This window comes from Thalassophryne amazonica, chromosome 8 (assembly GCF_902500255.1).
Source record: "Thalassophryne amazonica chromosome 8, fThaAma1.1, whole genome shotgun sequence".
Classification (NCBI taxonomy): domain Eukaryota; kingdom Metazoa; phylum Chordata; class Actinopteri; order Batrachoidiformes; family Batrachoididae; genus Thalassophryne; species Thalassophryne amazonica.
Window position 1 is genome coordinate 98,639,083 of NC_047110.1, and position 19,442 is coordinate 98,658,524.

The 19,442-nt window shown below is 39.1% G+C and overlaps 1 protein-coding gene across 1 annotated transcript in view; it reads right to left on the reverse strand.

Moving 5' to 3' along the window:
• Positions 1-926: 926 nt before the first annotated feature.
• Positions 927-19,442, reverse strand: part of tmtc2b (transmembrane O-mannosyltransferase targeting cadherins 2b) — a 269,291-nt gene continuing 250,775 nt past the window's right edge. The window contains exons 13-14 of the transcript XR_004562321.1: positions 8,200-8,203; positions 927-938 (exon numbers count right to left, since the gene is read on the reverse strand). The gene's annotated coding sequence lies outside the window, so the exon portion shown is untranslated. The remainder of the gene's footprint in view (positions 939-8,199; positions 8,204-19,442) is intronic.

The following is a 19,442-nucleotide window of genomic DNA, read 5'->3' on the forward strand; positions in this document are numbered from 1 at the left end:
TACGCATATACATACCCACACATTCAAATATACAATAAGTCCCACTTATAAATTGAACATTCCATATAAATCAAATTATATTTGCTTCTTTATGATACTTAGACATAATGTTCTTTTTGAGTAGTTTCTTAAATCTCACTAAGGTACTACTCATTCTAACCTCTGTTGAACATTTGTTCCATTTCCTCACCCCAACCACAGACATACAAAAACCCTTTACATTTGTTCTTACTGGTGGTTTCATAAAAATTGCACAACCTCTTAAACTATATCTGGATTCCCTCAATCGGAACAGACTCTGGACATGTCTCGGTAAGGCTTGGTTTTTCGCTCGAAATAAAGTTTGAATTGTAATGTAATCGACCAAATCAATGAATTTTAATAAATTTAAAGACACAAATAGAGAACGAGTTGGTTCACGATATTGTTTATTGCAGATGATTCGTATGGCTCATTTTTGCAAAAGGAATATTGGATTGGTATTTGATTTGTAAGTGTTTCCCCATGACTCAACACAATATGTCATATATGGTACCATCAGAGAATGATATAAAGTAAGTAACCCTTCTTGCGGCAGTAGGTCTTTGGCTTTATACAAAATGGCTATAGTTTTTGACAATTTTGATTTCACATAATTTATATGTGGTTTCCAGCTAAGTTTATTATCAATTATAACACCTAAAAATTTATTCTCTGTTACTAACTCAATTTCCTTATTGTTTATAGTTAAATTTTTACATTTGGGTGCCTGTTTATTTCCAAATATAATACATTTAGTTTTCCCAAGGTTGAGTGACAACTTATTAGCGTCAAACCAAACCTTAAATTTTTCCAGTTCTTTCTCCACTATGTCCAGAAGCTGTTCAAGATTTTCACCGCTACAGAACACAGTTGTATCATCCGCAAAAAGGACACATCTCAGTGAACTCGACACCCAACTTATATCATTTATATAGATTATAAACAACAAAGGACCCAGCACTGAGCCCTGCGGCACCCCACATGTGACATCCCTGAGTTCAGAATTTGTATTATTGAATGGAACATACTGAAATCTGCCTTGAAAATAACTAGCTATCCATTCATATGCCAGACCTCTGATTCCATATTTCTGCAGTTTACTTAATAGTATTCCATGGTTAATTGTGTCAAACGCTTTCTGTAAATAAAAAAAACAAAACACCTATTGTGTATTTTTTATTGTCAATTGCAGTTGCTATACTTTCCACAAAGTCCATCAAAGCATGTGATGTAGTTCGAGACCTTCTGAATCCATACTGTTCTTCACAAATGATGTTATGCTTCAGTAAATAATCATTTAATCTTTTAGCAAATATTTTTTCCAAAATTTTGGAAAATTGTGGCAGGAGTGATATAGGTCTATAATTAGAAAATGTGTGTTTGTCACCAGTTTTAAACAGAGGAATTACTTTGGCTATTTTCATTTGAGAAGGAAATTTACCAGTACTTAGTGACATATTGCAAATATAATTGAACGGTTTTACTATACAATCAATAACTTTTTTTAATAAAGCCATATCCAAATTATTAAAATCAGTTGATTTCTTACTTTTTGAACCATGAACCAGATCAAGTATTTCCCTTTCATGAATACCACCAATGAACATTGAAACAGATTTGTTAAACGTTGAATTATTTACCCAGAAGTTATTAGTTGATGAGTCAATTTTACTGGCAAGATTTTTACCCACATTAACCAAGTATTCATTAAAGTGTTCAGCAATAGACTCGTCGTTATCAATCGTGATGTAGTTGTTACTCTGAAAAAATGAAGGATAATCTCTAGTTACTCTATTCTTTTTTACTATTTCATTTAATATCTCTCTGCAGCTTCTCTCCCCCTGCCATCCCCCTATTACCCCATCCCCGTAGAGACGGTGCCTGCTCCCAGACCACCAATAACTAGCAAAAATCTATTTAAGCATAAAAATTCAAAAAGAAAAAATAATATAGCACCTTCAATTGCACCACAGACTAAAACAGTTAAATGTGGTCTATTAAACATTAGGTCTCTTTCTTCTAAGTCCCTGTTGGTAAATGATATAATAATTGATCAACGTATTGATTTATTCTGCCTAACAGAAACTTGGTTACAGCAGGATGAATATGTTAGTTTAAATGAGTCAACACCCCCGAGTCACACTAACTGTCAGAATGCTCGTAGCACGGGCCGGGGCGGAGGATTAGCAGCAATCTTCCATTCCAGCTTATTAATTAATCAAAAACCTAGACAGAGCTTTAATTCATTTGAAAGCTTGTATCTTAGTCTTGTCCATCCAAATTGGAAGTCCCAAAAACCAGTTTTATTTGTTATTATCTATCGTCCACCTGGTCGTTACTGTGAGTTTCTCTGTGAATTTTCAGACCTTTTGTCTGACTTAGTGCTTAGCTCAGATAAGATAATTATAGTGGGCGATTTTAACATCCACACAGATGCTGAGAATGACAGCCTCAACACTGCATTTAATCTATTATTAGACTCTATCGGCTTTGCTCAAAAAGTAAATGAGTCCACCCACCACTTTAATCATATTTTAGATCTTGTTCTGACTTATGGTATGGAAATAGAAGACTTAACAGTATTCCCTGAAAACTCCCTTTTGTCTGATCATTTTTTAATAACATTTACATTTACCCTGATGGACTACCCTGCAGTGGGGAATAAGTTTCATTACACTAGAAGTCTTTCAGAAAGCGCTGTAACTAGGTTTAAGGATATGATTCCTTCTTTATGTTCTCTAATGTCATATACCAACACAGAGCAGAGTAGCTACCTAAACTCTGTAAGGGAGTTAGAGTATCTTGTCAATAGTTTTACATCCTCATTGAAGACAACTTTGGATGCTGTAGCTCCTCTGAAAAAGAGAGCTTTAAATCAGAAGTGTCTGACTCCGTGGTATAACTCACAAACTCGTAGCTTAAAGCAGATAACCCGTAAGTTGGAGAGGAAATGGCATCTCACTAATTTAGAAGATCTTCACTTAGCCTGGAAAAAGAGTTTGTTGCTCTATAAGAAAGCCCTTCGTGAAGCTAGGACATCTTTCTACTCATCACTAATTGAAGAAAATAAGAACAACCCCAGGTTTCTTTTCAGCACTGTAGCCAGGCTGACAAAGAGTCAGAGCTCTATTGAGCTGAGTATTCCATTAACTTTAACTAGTAATGACTTCATGACTTTCTTTGCTAACAAAATTTTGACTATTAGAGAAAAAATTACTCATAACCATCCCAAAGATGTATCGTTATCTTTGGCTGCTTTCAGTGATGCCGGTATTTGGTTAGACTCTTTCTCTCCGATTGTTCTGTCTGAGTTATTTTCATTAGTTACTTCATCCAAACCATCAACATGCTTATTAGACCCCATTCCTGCCAGTCTGCTCAAGGAAGTCCTACCATTATTTAATGCTTCAATCTTAAATATGATCAATCTATCTTTGTTAGTTGGTTATGTACCACAGGCCTTTAAGGTGGCAGTAATTAAACCATTACTTAAAAAGCCATCACTTGACCCAGCTATCTTAGCTAATTATAGGCCAATCTCCAACCTTCCTTTTCTCTCAAAGATTCTTGAGAGGGTAGTTGTAAAACAGCTAACTGATCACCTGCAGAGGAATGGTCTATTTGAAGAGTTTCAGTCAGGTTTTAGAATTCATCATAGTACAGAAACAGCATTAGTGAAGGTTACAAATGATCTTCTTATGGCTTCGGACAGTGGACTTATCTCTGTGCTTGTTCTGTTGGACCTCAGTGCTGCTTTTGATACTGTTGACCATAAAATTTTATTACAGAGATTAGAGCATGTCATAGGTATTAAAGGCATTGCGCTGCGGTGGTTTGAATCATATTTGTCTAATAGATTACAGTTTGTTCATGTAAATGGGGAATCTTCTTCACAGACTAAAGTTAATTATGGAGTTCCACAAGGTTCTGTGCTAGGACCAATTTTATTCACTTTATACATGCTTCCCTTGGGCAGTATTATTAGACGGTATTGCTTAAATTTTCATTGTTACGCAGATGATACCCAGCTTTATCTATCCATGAAGCCAGAGGATACGCACCAATTAGCTAAACTGCAGGATTGTCTTACAGACATAAAGACATGGATGACCTCTAATTTCCTGCTTTTAAACTCAGATAAAACTGAAGTTATTGTACTTGGCCCCACAAATCTTAGAAGCATGGTGTCTAACCAGATCGTTACTCTGGATGGCATTTCCCTGATCTCTAGTAATACTGTGAGAAATCTTGGAGTTATTTTTGATCAGGATATGTCATTCAAAGCGCATATTAAACAAATATGTAGGACTGCCTTTTTGCATTTACGCAATATCTCTAAAATCAGAAAGGTCTTGTCTCAGAGTGATGCTGAAAAACTAATTCATGCATTTGTTTCCTCTAGGCTGGACTATTGTAATTCATTATTATCAGGTTGTCCTAAAAGTTCCCTAAAAAGCCTTCAGTTGGTTCAGAATGCTGCAGCTAGAGTACTGACGGGGACTAGCAGGAGAGAGCATATCTCACCCGTGTTGGCCTCCCTTCATTGGCTTCCTATTAATGCTAGAATAGAATTTAAAATTCTTCTTCTTACTTATAAGGTTTTGAATAATCAGGTCCCATCTTATCTTAGGGACCTCATAGTACCATATTACCCCATTAGAGCGCTTCGCGCTCAGAATGCGGGCTTACTTGTAGTTCCTAGGGTTTGTAAGAGTAGAATGGGAGGCAGAGCCTTCAGCTTTCAGGCTCCTCTCCTGTGGAACCAGCTCCCAATTCAGATCAGGGAGACAGATACCCTCTCTACTTTTAAGATTAGGCTTAAAACTTTCCTTTTCGCTAAGGCTTATAGTTAGGGCTGGATCGGGTGACCCTGGACCATCCCTTGGTTATGTTGCTTTAGACGTAGACTGTGTTTCATAATTATTGTATGGCCTTGCCTTGCAATGTGGAGCGCCTTGGGGCAACTGTTTGTTGTGATTTGGCGCTATACAAGAAAAAAGTTGATTGAAGTTGATTGATTTAATATGTTCCATGTGTTTTTGATGTTATTTCTATTTTTGACAAGTAACTCATTATAATATGTTTTTTTACTGAGTCTCATGATATCAACTTATTCTTATATGTTTTATACTTACTTTCAGCTTCCTTAGTTCGTAGTTTTATGAATTGTTTATATAGTACGTTTTTCTTTTTACATGCCCTCTGAAGTCCCTTAGTTATCCATGGTTTGTTGCTATATTGATTTCTATATATTCTGTCAACAAATGGACAGTGTTTATTATACAAACTGGAAAAAATGGAGATGAAAGCATCATATGACCTGTCAACATCATCAACAAAAACATCTGACCAATTCTGACTTGTTAAATCCTCCCTTAAATTATCAATTGTTTCAGGTGTTACTTTTCTACTCATGAATTTGGTATTGCTTCGATACATACAACAACCCTCCAATGCAAAGACTGAGAAAACTGGCAAGTGATCACTGATATCACTGACCAGTAGTCCCCCACTAAGATTACCGGATATAACGTTAGTTAAAATATTGTCAATGAGAGTTGTTGTATCCATAGTTATTCTGCTAGGATGAATGATGGTTGGAAACAGTCCTAAACAGTACAAGGTGTTTATAAATGAGGTAATTTGTGGATGATTGTGAGGGTTTAAAAAAAAATCTATATTGAAATCTCCACAGACAAATAAATGCTTATTTCTGTTGATTTTGTTGTACATTCCTAAAATAATGTCTTCAAAGGTGTCAATATTTGTCCCAGGAGCTCTGTAAATGCAACTAACAACTATGTTTTTGGAGTTTATAGATGTAATTTCTATGGTAACACATTCCATGATGTCCACTGTAAATGACATGTTGTTAATGAGTTTACAGTTATAATCTGACCTTACAAACAATGCAACGCCTCCGCCCCTTCTCGTCTGCCTATTAACCAGGAACAATTCATAACCATCAAGATATACCAGATCTTTATTATCCTCATTTAACCATGTTTCTGAAATTGAAACGTTTTTTGGATGTTTTCAAACAATCATTAATAGTGGACAGATTACGAGAAAGACTTCTGCTGTTGAAATGTATAATTGAAAAATCTTCATCATTGATTTTATAATTTTTGAATTGTTCTTCTGTAAAATATTTGCACTGTCTCACAATATTCTCACTGAAAAAGGTATCAGGATCATTTTCAGATTCGAAGGGGTGGTTAGCAGAGTTATTATAATTAAATGTATCTAGACAGAGCTCCTGGGAAGAAATAAACGGATCATTATCCTTAGTCATTTTGTCTCTCTTGTCCCCGGGTGTAGATGATGTGGATGAGTGGGTTGCTCCAGTCTGCATCATGGTGCTGTGATGTGTTTGAGTCCTCATACCTATTGTTCATATTTGTCCAGCTCCTCGATGTTCCTTATTGCCATGACTTTTGCTTGTTCAGGTGATCCGTTCAGTTTGATGAATATTTTACAGTTTGAAGTCCATGTGTGCTGGATTTTTCCCTGTTTCTTTAAGAAGCGTGCTTTCCTGGCGATGTCGGCATTCCGTTTGGTGAGATGTTCATTGATGAATACGTTTGTCCCTTTCAGTTTTCTTCCTTGTTTTAACAGTGCTGTTTTGTGTTTTCTGTTGATGAATCTCATGATGACGGTTCGTTTATCACCGTCATTTCTCCGGGGCAGAGGGTGGCACGCTTCAATGTTATTTAAATCCATTTCTATACCTTTAGATAGGAGGAAATCAGCAACCTGTTTTTCCACAGAGCTGACCTCCTGTTCACTGGGCTCCCCTCCGCTCTCATCTGTTACCGCCCGTGCATAGGACCGTGGTTTGATGTGAAGACCTGTGATGATGACGTCGTTAATTCTGGTGTACTGCTCCAATTCAGCCACTCTATTTTCCAGCTGCACCAGACGCCGGTCTTTCTCGGCGTTCTGGAGCCGTAATGCCTTCACCTCCTCCACCAGATCCATGATTGATTTCTGTTGCTGCTTCACAACAGAAATCTCCTCTGATAGAAAGTCCAGAGATTTTTTAATATCGTCACCTTCCTCCGCTGTCAGAACCTTCTTAGGCCCCATGGTCGGCTTATGAGCAGCTTGTCGATCGCCGATGTTAACAGCCTGCTTTGTTTGTCACCGGGATGGATCTGCAGTGCGCTGGTGCCGCGCGGCCTCGGTGTTTCCGCGCTGATGGATCCGCGGTGGCTGCACGAGGCCTCGGGGAAGCGACACTCGTGACGCGCGGCTTTAATAACGCAGCGTGCGGCCTCAGTGAATTCACCACGTTGAGCGGGCCTCGGACGTTGTTGCTGTCCAGTCGCGGGGCTAAGTTGCCGGTTGAGGTGGTATTCCCACTGTCCGGGTTGGCAAACACCGGCGTGGCAGATGGCAACCACAAACACCACCTCTGAAAACTCAGGTACAAACTTTTTGCAGCTCGCTCTGACGACACGCAGCTCTCTAGTTACGACACGCAGCTCTCTGACGACACGCAGCTCTCTGACGAAGTGTACCTGATTAAGTAATCAATAATCATTCATTGATTATACTGCATTACTGAAAGATCCCAGACTTGCCAGAACTATAACTTAGAAGGATAAAGGTGGTGCATGCAAATAGTGGTGATGTTTTGATGTCACATTTGACCAGAGGCTTTTGTACACTTTGAGTCCATCGACATGTTGTTGGAAGAAACCACTTGATTGCTGAATGCTCGTTTTTGATCAGTACCTCTTTATGGAGCAGCAAAGGCATTATATGGATGGTTGTTTTTATACAATGTTTGGCAATCTGTGACAAAATTCAGTTGGAGAGTCTGTAGATTTATTAGCTTATTGTAATAATTAATGATTTTATGTACATTTAATATTTAAGTGAATCCTTTCCCCACATTTTTAAGACAATCTTTGGCGGGTTTCACCTCACATTTGTTATTTAAACGTGACAGACAGCCTCCACAACAGCTACCAGCTGGTGCCAGCGGACACAGGGTTACAGATGTTACGGGAGTCGGGATCAGCTGAGCTGCTGTCACTCAAAGCGACCACGCCCCCAATTATATATAACTTTATGGCTTCAAACGTCTTAAAATAACAAGTTGAACCGCCCACACCTATACAGTGACCATGGATGGGAAACTACCTATGGAGACCAAAACCTTTTTTGTACCAGGCTGTAAACATGTTTATTTCTGCTCAAAAATGGGACATTTTAACATGGACTTGAATGGGAACCTGCTAACTTTTGGAGCCACCCTCAAGCTGCCAGTCAAGGAACTGCAACTTTTTCCTTCTTCCAATAGGGCTTCCTGTAAGGCCATCAAAGTTTACTGCTTGGTTTTCACCCAAATATACTGATATTGCAAAAACTGTAAAATAAATGAATAAAAAGTAGCATATGATTAAAAGTGGTTAGTGTACTTGGTTCCAAAACCAAAGGCTCTAGGTTCAAGAGCACCTGTGCCCATACTCCATGTACTCTAATATGGCCAGATCAGCATTTTAAGTTAGAGTGTCTGGGTTTGCAAATGTCCTGGAATAAGACTAAGATCCAGCCTTTTAATGACTTCCTGGACTCCTCCTTCGTAACCTCTGTGCTTCTCTGTTGATTTACTGCTGGTAAACTAATGCCTTTGGTACTGTTATTTCCACACGACTGATTCTGTTCTGTCTCACTGTCTGAGCTGCCACTACCATATACGGGGACCCCGGGACCTGGAAGTCTGGTGTTGCATGCTGAAAAACTAGTCATGGAATGACCTGTTTTTCTGTCAATGACATCTACAACATCCAACAGGAATCAAGACCTTGAGACTTTGTGGAATCAGCTCCAAGACGGACTCCACCTCATTGTATACTGGTTGCATTTTTTGCATTCTGTTTGTCACTTTGTAACTGTTAGAATTGCCTAGGCAACGGTTTAGTGAGTCGCAAGGTCACTAGAGGTGTTTGCCGACAGTGAGATCTTGGCATGAGAAACAGGGTCCAAGTCTTTAAGGTTCTGGTGCTTCCTGTCTTACTGTATGGTTGTGAAACCTTGATGTTTACCAGTGATCTAGGGGATTGACTCGATGTCTTTATCACTCGTCTTCAGAGGAATTACCGCTGAATGACTTTGTGAGGGGGAATACTTTCATTGTGAGGAAACGTCAGCTGCAACATTTTGGTGATGTGGACTTGAGCCAGCATGCAGGTACCTCAGTGTTGAGGACCCAAAGTGCTAGAAAAAGACCAAGAGGAAGCCCACATTTCACCTGGCTGTGACAGGTAGATCCATCTGAAATGTCAAAGCACCCTGAGACTCAAACAGTTAAAATTACATTACAGTTATTGATTTGATTTCCTGAAACAAATTGTTGGTAATAATGATGGACAGACAGGAGGAGGGAAGGACAAACAAACTCTGTGGGCTACATTATACCCTTCTAGGCCTCAGTAACTACAGCTGTTGAAGCCTGTTGATGACCAAGCAGCACATTGCTAAAACAACTCAACATAACACTAATAATCTAATCACTGTCACTCATCTGGAATCATTCCTACATTGGTTTGATGAGTAATTGTTCTCGATTGCACAATGTTCGTCTTCTGCGGGAAAAAAGTCTCCGCTGCTCCTGAACCCCATTAATAAATACGGCCCTGTGGAGTCCTTTTTGCTGAAGCATGCACGCAGACTCGCTGATGGTCTGAATGGAAATCCAGCTGTCTGGAGAAGAGCTGGCTGTATGGACAGTATGCTGCTGCTGATCACCACACATCGTGTATCCGTTTCTGGAACTAATCAATCTTGACACCTCAATATGCTTAGACTGAACCTGCTTTCTCTGTAGTTCTTATCCTCCAAGGCAGAATGGAAGACAAAGTACATTTTGTCAGAGTTGAAGCACAAAGAATCACACGCTCAGATGCGCCAAAATAACACACAGTGATACATTCAGGAGGCCGCAGGTTTCTCCAATAACACGACTGTAAAGTCTCAAGGGTGGCCATTTTGGGAAGACAGGGATCTGGGTTTCGTCTCTGACTCCTTTTTATGTCTTAACATGACACACCTGCACTCGCACAACTGCCCACGCAAGAAAGAAGGTTTGTGTGTGTGTGTGTGTGTGTGTATGTGTGTGTGTGCGTGCTGTGGCTGGTATGAGTTTGGATAAACTTCAAACAAGGAGGCAAGACAGTGATTAGCGTCAGCGCAATGGCTCTGAAACAATCAGTCTGCACAAAAATGGAGATTCTGGAGGTGTTCACATCATGAGCCTTGAGACTAAGAACTTTTTCAATTTAATTGGTTTATTCATATAGCACCAAAGAACAAAAAAAGCTGCCTCAAGGCGCTTCACATGGGTAAGGTCTAAACTTACCAAACCCCCTGAGCAAGCACATAGGCGATAGTGGTTAAGGAAAAACTCCCTCTGGTGATAATGAGGAAGAAACCTGTTGACATCCTCACAGTCCCAGAAACCTTGGTACATGGCCTGAGGTCCTGTCCAGGTCAGGTCCTGAGGAAGACCTGGATCTAGTCAGCCTTCTTCTGCTGTACTTTGGTATCTCTGTTGTGGGAATCAGATACAAGATGGAACCGAGTGTGGCCGTAACATGCTGGGTCTGCCAGCTTGGCACATGTCAAGATTTTGAAGAAAATGTGCGCATGTTTTATTAATTCGAGGACTCAATTAAAGGAAAACGTGCAGCACATTTTATTAATTCTAGGGCTCAATTAAAGGAAAATGTGCACACGAATTATCACGGCCATTAAAACGTGCGCATGAATTATCACAGCCAAGAAAACGTGCACACGTTTTATTAATTTGAGAGCACATTTTATTAATCAATGGGCTCAATTAAAGGAAAACGTGTGCACAAATTATCATGGCCAAAAAAAAAAAAAAAAAAAAAAAATCACTAAGTGACCTCTCCCCAGTTCTGTAATGAATGTTCAACTGCTATTTCCGTGTCTTCAAAAGCTCATAAAGGTTTAAGGTTGGTGAGAGATCTAGCAAGACTAGTCACAGGAATGTACCTGACTGAACTTTACATTCACAGTTTGTTAATAATGTCATACTAGGTCAGAACAAGAAAGTTATGATATGCTATTTGTGCTAAGGCTAAGAGGTAGCTTCTTCTTTTGGGCTTCTTCTATGCTGTACTTTCTCATTGTACATGGTGCTGCCTCTAGTGGAAAACAAAAGGTAAGCAGAGGTGGCACCAATGTACTACAGCATATTAGTAAAAAAACAAACAAACAAACAAACAAAAACAAAAAAAAAACTGAAGGTGCTTGGTTTTTCATTATCTTAGTGGCCACACATTCACTACACTCACTAACTGGACAACAACCTGTGCACATGCACATTTTTCCGTCATATCAATAAAAGGTCAGCTAAATGATGTCAGTGTCAGTGATTGCACAGCGTCATTATAGAGACTCATGTTGGCTTATAGCATAGAGATAGTGTCGATAGGCCTCTAGTGTAACCAGCCTGTAGTCTGACAGCACACAGCCAAACTAGTCTTTGTTGTATACAACTTAACTACTGTAAACAAAAACTTGATTTCACACGTACTGTGTATTTCTGTCCACAGTGCTGTTCTGTCCACAGCAGTAAAGGCTGAAGGTGTAATATATCGACAGTTACATCATGTTTCCCAGTGCTCTTTGTAGTGCATAACAGTCTTATACTAACTCTCAGCCTAAACATGGGGGAAAGATTCCCACAAGAGGAAGGGAGGAGAGCACACTCACTCATCACACACTCATCTTCAACCGCTTATTTCAATTAAGGGTCACGGGGGGCTGACATCCAAATAACCCCTGGCCACCCTGTGGGACATGATGGGTGAAAGAAACCCTGTGTCCCTGGGGGATGGTACCAAACTGGGAGGCGGCTACAGACAGAGTCATCAGTTGTTATTGGTAAGATGTGTATTTGAAAGTAAGTGTAGCAGCTGCACTCTGCGTTGTGTTGTTATGACTCCGCCCATTCGCTCCCCTGGAGACGCGAACTCACGAGCTCCAGCATGGGAGTCGGACTCTCTAACCAGAAGGCTAAAACCCAGAGCTCTGGCCTTGTGACCAGAGAATCCTTTTTGAGCTGTTGGGAGTGAGATTTACTAACTACATCTGCACAGCGACACCTGCTGGCCTCCGTTACATAAGCATTGCCATTTTTGACTTGTTGAATTGTAATTCATCATGGAAAAATTTGTCCACATTCATTCATTTCAAATATGTTCTGTCATCAGCAAAGCTGACTATATTTACAATATTTACATCTTCACATTGGTATGTTTCAAAAGGAGTAGCCAGAAGTTAAAAAAACAAAACAAAAACTTATATTATCCTCACCCATTTCTATAATACATTATTATATATAACTTGCTGATACCCCCAATCTCCTTATAATGATAATACTACTACAATATCCTCATATTTCCTCTGGAACGCCACTATTCATCTGCTTATCACGCTACACAGACAAACACAGTTTTACTTTTTCACATAATGTTTATATAACAACGTGAGCAGCACACCAATGTTAACATTTATTTATGGGCGGTATGCTGCTCACGTTGTTATATAAATGTTATGCGTAAAAGTCAAACTGTTTGTCTGTGTAGCGTGATAAGCAGATGAACAGTATGCCTCATGGCGTTCCAGAGGAAATATGAGATTATTATTATTATTATTAGTATTATCATTATAAGGAGATTTGAGGGTATATGCAAGTTATACTATGATTTATATCACAGACAAATTAACCACAAAACATAATATCCAACACAACACCACAATATTTCTGGCTTTTACACTCCATCACATCACTACCGTCCTGGATTAACATACTTTTTGAAGTTATTCGGACATACTGCATTTTCAGGTTGAGTTTCCCTCAAAAATCGTACTCCCCTCGTCTTCCTGAAAACAAATCCTTGATGCTAATAGGAAGTACATTTTTTCTTGCTCTGAATATTATTTGTGCTGTTTTAAACTGAATCAAATCAGGAAATTTTAGAGCTTGTATTTTTAAGAAGAGTTCATTTGTGTGATCTGTGTACATAAAAACAGATTGCATTTTATCACCCTGAACTGAATCATTCCATAATAAAAGGTATTGCTGACTCATGTCATAGTCTAGCTACACATTTTATATATTTTTTTAACATGGTAAATATTTGCTTTTAATAAGAGCACCCCTAAAAGATTATGTCTTTCAATTCAATATACAGCACAAATTCTGAACAATAAGCTCTTGTGCTCACTGCTTTGCGTCGTTTCACTCATACTTTTAACATCAGTATAGTCTGCTGCAGATATGGCTTTGCATCATAAAGCCAAAGAAATACAATTTCCGTTTTGGACATGAAAGTACTTTAATATTACAGAGGAGTGTGTGCGCTTCATGCAGGAGCTTTACTGTAATGCTTCTTCCATCAAATAATAATGGCTGCGAGTCATTTGTGCAAACACAGCTGGCTGTTTGCGCTGAGCGCCGATAGCTCGTGTTTCACATCAAAGTGATCGTTTATCAGTACATATCACACGAGATATTTACTTGATAAAAACAGGTAGACTTTTTAGGTCATGAAATATGAAAAAGCCCTTTCTTCCGATGCGAACTCTTCTGAAAACAAAGTCATGCATGGCAGTAAAGTCATGAAAGTGAAGACAGACATTCCTGATTTCCTGGAGTGCTGGACACACAGAAATCCATGACTTACCTTGAAAGAAATGGGATTTTGTTTTTTAATATACTGTCAGGAAATCAAATTGTAGGAGATATGAAACAAGGGAAGTAAATACATTTTTATATATAATTTTAAATAACAAATGAAACACTTTTTCCAGCATGTCTTCTACTTAAAGCCTTTATTAAACGCCTGACCTTACGTACAGGCTTGCATCATTTATTTGCCGGGTTAAAACTCCGCCAGAAACTACGCCATAAAAAAAAAATTGAACGCCTGCCTCTCAACTACGTTTAAGCCAACAGGCTCAGAAACATCGCACTTCTTAAGATGTACTCACATTAAGGCTCTATGTGCAGATGTGTTCCCTCTCCCATGCTGTTGGTGGCGCTACACATTTCTTCTACTTTGCTTCCAGTGCTAAACATGTCTGGCATTATTTCTGTGATTAATATGTTCCGAACTGAGGCAAAGTTGATTTTGTTTTTGCTCTCCCTAATCTGACTACTATTTCTGAAAAAGTGCTGTGTGAACAAGTATCTAAATCTGATGTGTAGGTTGCCAAACAACAGTGTAAATTACTTTATCTTACATGGCTTATGGTTCAGATCAAGACAACAAGTAATTTATGGGTAGATTTTTCTGAAATGCATAAAAAGTTTGGAAGTTTGTGAAATGCTTCTGCTTCTAGACCAATGCTTTGCACACTTCTGGAAGTCTTGCACAGCAGCAGAATTCCGATATCATGGATCTGATATCTGATTGACTGCAAGAAGGGTATATCACAGACACCATCTGTCAGAAACAGACTTGCTGCATATTTTAGTCAAAGGAAAGCATAAATATGTTTTTAAAACTTGCACTACAGCAGCACTGACTGTTATCCCTGCATTGGCACCATGCTATTTATTATACGCCAATCAATCAATCAATCAATCAATTCCATGATCAGGCCTGATTCCAGTCACTTCAGTCAGATCAGGAAATACCTATACAGAGCAATAAAGACTCCGCCTCCAACAAAGTCAGTGTTATCAGGACAATGTGAATTATTATTAATTAATTAATTTTTAAAGTCTGCTTAATGTCTATGGAGTGACTTTGCTACAAATTTTGATATCTTTCTTTAAACATAAAGTACAATTAGCGTGCTAAAAAAGTGCATAATAAGCCGTTTAAATGTAACGTATCATTTTTAATTGGCGATTACGGCTTCAGTGCGTAATTCTTCACAATGCAGCTTACAGACTTTAAACAAATAATGAGGCTCTTCCTGCAACATCCTTGTCTTGATTTATTGTTCCTCCTCTGAATACATCTGCATAGTGCCAAAACCAACTGAAAAAAATATGGCTGCATAAACACTCAAAGTGCTGAGAGGTTTAGATGTAAACAACGCTACGAGAGCCTGAAAACAGCTGTTTGTTCAAAGCTCCCCAACACTGAGATGCATGTAAACCCAACACGTGTCTCCCGTGTTCTGTTTAGGAAGACTTGCGCCAATGTTTTGCAGCATTTACGGGAATACTGTACAGCAGCATTCCCAAGCTTAAGAACATCATGGCCCACTTGAAATTTAAAAATCTGCAAAGTACTGTACAGGACCAAAACTCTGATATGATCCAGGTCCAATTCAGGGATGCTTGTAATTTGTATATTGCGAGGAACATACACACACAGTGACCACCTGCCTAATATTGTGTTGGAGCAGCTTTTGTCATCAAAACAGCCCTGACCTGTCATGGCATGGACTCCACTAGACCTCCAAAGGCGTGCTGTGGTGTCTGACACCAAGAAGAGAGCGACAGAGCCTTCAAAGCTTGTATGTTGTGACTTGGGGCCTCCACGGATCTGACTTGTTTCTCTGGCGCATTCCAGATGACCCCGTCACCGGTCCACAGGTTTTCCTTCCTTCAACGACCATTGGTATGTATTGACCCCGCAACCCAGTCTCATGGATTGTTGTGGTTCAGCAGCACGAAATACACATTAATGTGTTGGTTCGTCACATTGTCACAAAAAGTGCAAAATCTTTGTCACGGCAGCACAAATTTATTCTAATTCATTCCGTGATGGCTGCACGTAATTAAAAGTGCAGCCGGGTGGGTCGGAGGTGGTTATGGTTAAGGTTAGGGTTGGAGGAAGTTTCCAGGGTCAGTAATAGTTTGTTAAAAAACCCCCGTCATGAAATGATTAAAATTTTCATGAGGGTTTTTTTTTTTTATTTTTAACGTGGAAAAAACAAACAACAAAAAAAAAAAAAACATGAGACTGGACTGGACCCTGACAGACCAAAAACATCACAAAATAACTGTGGTTTTCAAGACACTCTCTCATCCAGCCGTCACAATTTAGTGCTTGTCAAAGTCACTTAAATCTTTATGCATCCCATTTCTCCAGCTTCAAAATAAAATTTTAACTTGTTGCTTAACATATTCCACCCATTGTCAGGTGCCTGTGAAACAAACAAACAAAGCCAAGCCACCAGAAAGATCAGAAAACTATTTTGCGCTAACAGGCTACAGCTAAGAAAACCAGGAACAGCAAACAATGTTCTTACCTTTAAACTGTCGACTCAGCAATGAAAAAAAGCTTCTTTTTACTCACAATGAGCTCTTAAAGGCATCACTGCAGAATCTGTTCATATTTTTAAATGGGGCCTTGTGACAAACTTTTCATTTTGAGAGCTGCTATGGTAGCACTAGCTAGCTAACTAGCTAATGGCAATAAGGTCAAAGGTGAACAGAGTGTTTATAATGTTACTGGTGGTGATTGGATGCAACATGTGTCAATCAAATGTTTACCAATGAAATGAGTGACAGGACACAGTGAGGTTTGTATAATTAATAAGTCCTTCACGCACAAAAAAAAATGCACTATTATGCAGAAAAATGGCAGACCATAGTCCTGGAAAGCTTGACCATTGGTTAAATAAACAAACAAATAACATTAAAAACCCTGGATGACATTATCGTTTTCATAAATGAGTTGGTGTATCACTTAAAAAAATATCTCACTGCTGTCAACTGCATGGCTGCAAATGATGCATTTGGTTAAAAGCTAAATGTAACGTGCGTATAAATGTTAAAGTGCCCTCAGTCATCACTGACACATCTCAGGGTGGCGTGTTTGCCTCCAGACCCTCCTGTGAAGCATTTGTAAACAAACAAAGGTCAGGTCAAATGTGGCCCAGGGGTCACACATTCGCTGTACTGATTAAGGTCCTGCACAGTGACCGGCGTAAGCTGCTGTCTAACAAAAAAAATCACAAGGATCATCAGAGTTTTATGGCTTTTTAATATTACACTTTGTCTTCAACAGAGCAGATGTCTGGTGTGAAACAGGGTTTACTGAGGAAATTTACTAACACTAAAATGATCGTGCAAAAAATAGACATCTGCAGCACAAAGAAATATATTTGTGGAGGGGGATTTTCAACTTTTGGTCAGTCAGTAGGACTCAAGATCTTTCGAATAATTTTCACATTCTGACATCTGCTGCCTTCTATTAATGCTCTGATGGATGACTAATTGGACAGTAGGCTGTTTAATGTGGCATTACGCTACTGGCAGCTGACCTCCTGCTAGATTAAACATTTTAAATAATAAGCTGATTACCACAGTGTAAAATTGCCAAAAAAAAGAAACACACATGAAACAGTTACTCCACAGAAGACTGCATGTGAGGGAATGCCATTGTCAAAGTATATATATATATATATATATATATATATATATATATATATATATATATATATATATATATATATATATATATATATATATATATATAGTTCCACATGTGTTGCATGTAACCTCTCATTGGGTCTGCTGTCATAATAACACTCCATCAGTTTCTTGTCCATCTTGGTCGAGTAGCTCTTCTCCCATGAGTGTGTCCTAGTTCCTCAACAAACAACTGACGGGGGCCTTGTTAACTTGGGCGACCTCCGTTAATTATTTGTCTCTCACTTCTGATTTCAAGGTAGCTTGAGGGAGTCTAGCCTGGAGACCATTACTGGATGTGTGTCTTGTCCAGGGTTTAAACCCTTGACCTGTTGTTCCAAAAGCAGCAATTCCACCACTACACTATCCACACCAACATTTTTTTAACACCTGTTTTTGGAAAAATGCTTTTTGAAGACCAAACCTTGTTAAAAATAAAAACAGACATCACACTGACAAAGTGAGGAACCTTGGGGTAATTTTTGATCCTACGTTGTCCTTTGACCTCCACATTAGAAATATTACGAGGACCGCTTTCTTCCTCCTGTGAAATATAGCGAAGATTTGTCTCATCCTGTCTATGGCTGATGCTGAGACCCTGATTCATGTGTTTATCTCTTCTAGATTGGACTACTGCATTATTTTCTGGTTTACTGCAGTCCAGCATTAGGGCTCTCCAATTGGTTCAAAATACTGCAGCCAGACTTTTGACAGGAAGCAGAAAGTCTGACCACATTACACTCATTCTGGCATCTCTTCACTGGCTTCCTGTCCAAGTGAGATCAGATTTTAAACTTCTGCTACTACTAGCCTATAAAATTGTTCATGGACTGGCACCTCCCTGCCTGGCTGATCTAATTAAACCTTACGTACTGGCCCGGGCTTTGCATTCTCAGGGTGCAGGACTACTTTGTGTCCCTAGCGTGAATCAAAAGTCTGCAGGTCATAGAGCTTTCTCTTATCGTGCCCCTGTTCTGTGGAATGATCTCCCTGCATCAATAAAACAGATTCTGTAGAGACTTTCAAGTACACCCTTACCAAAAAGTAGTATATGCAAGTATGTTTCAAGTATACTTCTAGTTTACTTTTTATATACTTGTCAGTACTATTTTTTGGTAAGGGCAGACTTAAGACACTTATTTTTCCTCTCCTATGGCTAGCATACTGGCATAGTATGTTACTATTAGGAAATGGAACCTGCCGTGGCCTCAACTTTATCTGATTTCTGGGTCTTTTAGTGAAGCTTAGGGCTAGTGGCCGGAGAACACCTTAGTATTTCTTCTGTTTTTCTTATTGCTTAATGATGACAAAATATACTGTATTCGTTGTCTATCTGATGCCTGATTCTGTTTTTCTTTTTCTCTCTGTTGGGTGCGGCTCCATCCAGAGATGGGTGTGGTGTGTTTCTGAAACCCTCCTGTCCTGTGCATGGGAAAAATTTCCTGTATATTCGTTTTGTGAAATTTTTTTGGTAATTTATGTCTGTAACATGGCCCAAGCAGAGGGTCACCCCTTTGAGTCTGGTCTGCTTGACGTTTCTTCCTCAGAGGGAGTTTCTCCTTACCGCTGTCGCCTGTGTGCTTGTTCTGGGGGTTGGTAAGGTTAGACCTTACTTGTGTGAAGTGCCTTGAGGCAACTTTGTTGTGATTTAGCGCTATATAAATGAAAATAAATTGAAATTGAAAAAAAAAAGAAAAAAGAAAACAGTTTTCGATGAAAATAATCCCAAGAGGGAAGTGGCTGTGGCGATTTTAGAAATGCTGTAAAAAAAATCTTGAACTTTTTGAATGAAACAGCAGTCCCTGTTTAGTCTACTGAAAAGCTGTCTGGAACATGGAGAAAGTTCCAGTTTGTCCTGGTCCGAGGTGGAGGTGGAGGTAAAATGTGGATGCTGTTTGAACAGCAACAATAACATGGTTCCACTGCTTAAATAAAATTTGGGGAGAATTTTGTGAAACGGCACTGTGGATTAGTGGTTAGCACAGTTACCTCACAGAAAGAA